The 5699-nt window shown below is 43.3% G+C and overlaps 1 pseudogene; it reads right to left on the minus strand.

Moving 5' to 3' along the window:
• Positions 1 to 2979: 2979 nt before the first annotated feature.
• On the minus strand, positions 2980 to 4063 carry LOC144801217 (18S ribosomal RNA; annotated as a pseudogene).
• Between the last annotated feature and the right edge of the window lie 1636 nt (positions 4064 to 5699).

The raw sequence follows: 5699 nt of genomic DNA on the forward strand, positions 1-5699 counted from the left end.
CCGGCACTATTCTCCGAAATGCGTCGATGCTTAGTATTTGTTAAATTTGGGAAATACAGGAAATACAGTTTCACATGTGAGAAAAGAAATTGGTTTGTGCAACGTGTCACTTTTATGGATTCCTACAAAATAACACACTTTTATGACAAATGTGAATGTCTTATGTGTTATCTCTCCTTTTAACTATTGTACCTATGTAAACTTTGCTGTATCTGTTTTTACATTGGTTTGAATTTTATGAACAAATTGATTGGATATATTTGGCATTAAATTTGGTAATATTAACTTGTTTGTTAAAAAAAATTGGGGCTCTTTCAAGACTGGTAGTATGAATCTGTGGTGATTGAAGAAGTTTTTGGTAGTTGAGCTGTGTGATTTAAGGTCTCCAAGGGAAAATATTTGTGACTGTCAAGGAAGCTATCTCCATGACTGCAACAGTTTGGGCAATTGTTGTTCAAAGTTCCCACCACCCAACCCCATTTAGTTAACTCGTCCACCTACTCTAATGCCTGAATACGATTTTGAACAGGCTCCAAGATTTTTATAACTCTGCTCTCCTGGCCTATTGATACAACAACATCCTTGGGGTTTCGTTGCAGTATGGCCATATCAAGCCCCAAAGACAACAATTCCCTATTCTTATTTTGACCTAAAACTTGTTTACATCTAAATCTATTCCCTGCACAACAGGGATTTCACCAATACCCCTCTTAAGGAAAGAATCACAGTGCTGCATTATTAGATTTACAATAATCATTGGCCCAAAGGTAACTCTTGTGCTGGGTACAGGACCTGAGGAATTTATATACACATTTTCAATATCACTACTTTCAGTACCCCAATTTCGGAAAGAGAGTTCACACAGGAACATCTGTTAAACGGATACATTGTATGATCAAACAATAAACCAAAGTCCAACTTATTTGTCTTAAAATCAAAACCCAGATGATCACTATTTGGGGTCTATGAAACATTACAGAAACTGGTTCATTCCCTCCTGGGACAAAAATATTTGCCCCATGATTTAATAGACCTGAGGCCTAGAATCTTCCCAGGCTGATACACCTTGTCGGACAATGCCCGAAGTATTAGGGACCATATTATCATCATTCTCCGCAGAAACCTTTTGGGTAGAAGAACCTTCCCATTGAATATTCTTAGATTCCAGCCTTACTTTGCAAACCATTTCTTGAATAACTAGTGCAGCAACAGGATCTACACATTTCACGGTATCCCCAACACCAGGCTAAGCATTTGGAGTAAAACTCACAACATTCTAGGTGCCAGGCCACAGTTGGGCTGCGATGTTGAACTTTTCTGGATGTCAATAGACACGTTAGCTACAACCAGGTCAGGCTTAGATGGATTTTGACAGAAAACAATGTGGGATTCCACAATCAGAACATTGGCCAGCCTAGGCGGAGGAGATAGTAAAGATGCTGGTTCAGGATTATCCACAACTTGCGCATTCTCAAATCTGATTTTCTTTGCCTTTTGTTTTGTAATGCGCGTTTTCATCTGAGAACAGGACCACCATGGTTGTGACACTCACAACACCAAACTGCCAGGTCTCCCAGAGGATCTCCCAATGGCTATCTCTCCACTGTGCCTCACAGGCGTGAATGTTCCAAAGCCAAAAGCCACCGCAGCAATCTCCTCAGTGGTGCTCAGCGGTTCAGCGGCATCTCCACGCCAGCGCTCAGTGGTACTCAACAGCTTTCTTCCACCACACAGAACGCTTAAGCTCCTCCTTCCCCCTAATTCGGAAGGCACGTATTGGAACTAAAGGCCTTATTATGATGTTGGTGGGACCGCCACCGGCAGTCCGTTGGTGGCGGTCCCACCGACAGGATATCGGTCCAACCTCCGCATTACGATGCAGTCGGTCGGACCGCAGTGGTCGGAAGGACAGACCACCACCCGACAGGCTCTGTGAGCCATCGGGGCGGCGGTCGGACCGTAGTCTCTGCAATGAAGGTGGTGCCTGCACAGGCACTGCCATAGGGATTATGATGGCCATTTCTCACATCCTTTTCATGGTGGTCCCACCGACATGGAAAGGCTGTCAGAAAGGGAATTTGGGGGCCCCAAGCAGGGCCCCAATATCCTGTGGTCCACTGTAATGTGGCCCTGGGGGAACATGTAGTACTCCCACGCACATTCATGCACCATGTGCCAGGCACCACATGGTGCCTGGCACACGATGCATGAATGTGCACGAAGTGCTCAATAACACTGTGGCTTGTGCTGCGGCCCTTTTCCAGGGCTGCAGCACAAGCCGCAGTGTATTGAGCACTTTTCCGACTCTCATGCTGGCAGCCACATTGTAATTCGGCAGGTGTGACCTCTAATTCCTTGTCGGGCGGTCCCATTCTCGCTGCCATGGCGGTTGGTCGACCGACCGACCACCATCGTAATAGGTCCCTAAATCACCAACGGCCCCACCCTCAAATGGCTGGGTTCTGTACATCGGAGGGTCCGCTCTGTCCGGATGCCCAAGCACCTACCATTGGGAATTTTTGGATGTGGCAGAGAATTAAAGCTGCGTCCAGGAGCCCAGTTGCTTTGTGTTAACAAGCTTACCATTTTCAGTGCTTACCATTCCAAGTCTTGTTGAACTTGATTCATCATCTGCAGCTCCTCTTGCTTGCAATGCCTGGAATCTAGGTTCCTGCTAATTGTGGCTGCTTTTCTTCTTCCAGCCTGCATCACCGCTCTTCAGAGGAAATCTGGGGACCTGTCAGACAATAAAAGAAAGCCCTTACCACCTGAGGACTGTTGCTACACGGTGGTAAGATGCAAAATATAAATCTTGCATGGAGAAAGGCTTACCGTAATGCATACCTGTTCCTGTGCATCCCTATTTCCAGATTCTGAAGTTCCTGAAAACTGAAAGACATTGCATGTGATCTGGAAAAGTGTTTTTTTAAGATTATCATTTACAAACTCCTTTCCTGATGTTTGGAGACACTTAATTTCCTGTGATCCAGATTCATCTAATTGTGGGCTCTAATAGTTGGAAGTATTTAGGAAATGATTATGGTCAAAACTACGACGGTATCTGATCGTCTTCAAACCTCAGACTTTCGTTCTTGATTAATGAAAACATTCTTGCCAAATGTTTTCACTTTGGTTCGTCTTGCGCCAGTCCAAAAATGTCAGCTCTGGCAGCACAACATGAATGCCCCTGGCCGTCCCTCTTAATCATGGCCCCAGTTCCGAAAACCTGCAAATTAGTACCAGAGTCCCATTCTATTATTTCTAGATGAAGTGTTCAGGCAACTGTCCTGCTTTGAACACTCTATTTTTTTCAAAGTAAATGCTTCGGACCCCCAGGACACTCAGTCAAGAAAATTAAGGGGGTGCTGAGAGGCAGGTGCTGGGACATTCAGTTGCTCACCTCGCAGTGTACTGCCAGCTCAATCGCAAGAGCTTTTTAAGTGCAGCAACTTTAATATACGCTATTTGAGTTGGGATTCCCACAGTCGCTGGCTCCAAACTTGCTCTTCAATGGATCCTCGTTAAAGGATTTAAAGTGTACTCATTCAAGTTACAGCGCCTCAAAATAGTCCTGTATTGTTATTTTTCATCACTACTGCCCTGAGTCGTAAGTGGGTAATCTGCACGCCTGCTGGCTTCCTTGGTTGTTGTAGCCTTTTCTCAGGCTCCCTCTCTGGAATCACACCCTGATACTCTGTTACCCATGGTCACCATGGTAGGCAAAGAAAGTACCATTGAAAGTTGACAGGGCAGACATCCGAATGTATCGTCGCCATCACAGGGACGTGCAATTGACCCAAGGTTATCTAGAGTCCCCAAAGCGGCCGGGCGAGCCCAGATTGGCCTTGGTCTGATAAATGCACGCATCCCAGGAGGTCAGCACTCATTTGCATACATTAGCTCTAGAATTACCACAGTTATCCAAGTAATAGATGGAGCGATCATAGAACCATAAAAGATCTAATGAGCCATTCGCAGTTACACTGTACCTGTCGAGTGTACATACACGTGCATGACTTAATGTTTGAGACAAGCAAATGCTACTGGCAGGATCAACCAATGATGTTAATAATTCCCAAGTTCTGTGCATGGTAAAAAGTCACCCTGAGTGATACAATAGGTAATAAGAAGGGTCCCAACAAGGGTAATTATTTTTCGTTAAACATCACCCCCAGAATGTTTCACTAGATTGTACTGTGTGTTTTTTCTAGGGATCCCTGAACAACTATGTTTTTTTCCCTTACACCATAGACTTAGGTGGGAAAGTGGGATGCGCTGGTCAAGCTGGATTTCAGTAGGATGTGGTTATCCATTTAGGATCATCTGTTAAAGGTACTCTATGGATTATGCAATTTTCTTCTTGTTTTGTTAGATACACACAGACACATCCCATTAGCGATCGGAGAGGGAACCAGTGTGAAGTACCTACGCTAGGGGGGACCAGGCTGAATAGAGGATGTTTCTCTCCATTTTTTTTAATCCACTTCCCCTTACTCCTGAGGACGGTCACAGCTGAATCTTTTGGCAGGATTCGGGCAGTGTCAGTGTTTGGGTTGCGTTGGGAACTTGCTTCTGGGACCACATCTCGCTCGTACAAGATCACTCAACCTAAGTGAGGACAAAAGGTTAGTGCCCAAGTATTACCCATAAAACCCCAAAAGGCAGTCCTACAATTTATTTATCTAGTTCAAGTCTGAAAAGCTGAGTGTTTAATTACTTGCAGACACAGTTTTGCATTCATTAGAGTCTCCTAAACTACCCAAATGAAAGGTCACACGGTGTCATTCAATACCTCAAAGTGCCTGACAGTACAAATGTGGTGTTTCTTTGCTAATTCAGTTCAATCTTATCTTAGCAAAGCTCCTCAGAGTCCCATAACGTTAACCCAAATGCATTGTTAATATGGATAAAGGAATTCTGTGTTCCAAAAAATGGTAGATTTTTTTTCCTGGACAAACACAGCTTTTGGAACTTTGTTTTCTGCAACCTTTTGCTCAAAATAAGGATGTGTCACTGTGAAAAAAATGTTTTCCTAACTGTTTTCCTTTCCCTGGAGCATTTTCTATAAACAACTTAGTGACTTATGCAGGCCATAGGCCCATTCATTGAACCTGCCTGCTCATTTATATCTACACTCCTAGACATCTAGGCTCTAGGGCAGTGGTTCTTAACCTGTGGTCCGGACATGCTTGGGAATCTGCAACTACTGAGAAAATTAATCAATATTAACCAATTAATAAAGTACATATAAATAAAGCCACAAAATGTACAATTGATGTTTTTAATGTTCTGTAAATGTGAAGGGGTTTTAAATAGGTCTAAAAACGAAATTGGTATCCTCAGATTGATTCTTGGAAGCGGTGCAAGTGCATCAAACAGACTATAGTACAAATGATAAGTGTCCTCAATTGAATTTAGAAATGCTCCAATCTTCCTATTATTTTTTTGTCTGTGAATTAAATAAAATATTTCATCATTGTTGTATTTGTTTGATGAATGCTTGTCTGTGTATTTTTGTGTATTGTTTTGCAATCAAAAAATTGAAAATACTCAGGCCAGAGTTCCAGGCTTCCAGTAATGTCTCAATGGGGGTCCCTGGATTTCAATAATGATTCAGTGGGGGTCCCTAGATTCTAGTAATGATTAACTGGGGGTCCTCAGAAGTCAAAAGGTTAAGAACCACTGCTCTAAGTTAAATT

Source organism: Lissotriton helveticus, chromosome 12, assembly GCF_964261635.1.
Source record: "Lissotriton helveticus chromosome 12, aLisHel1.1, whole genome shotgun sequence".
Taxonomy (NCBI): domain Eukaryota; kingdom Metazoa; phylum Chordata; class Amphibia; order Caudata; family Salamandridae; genus Lissotriton; species Lissotriton helveticus.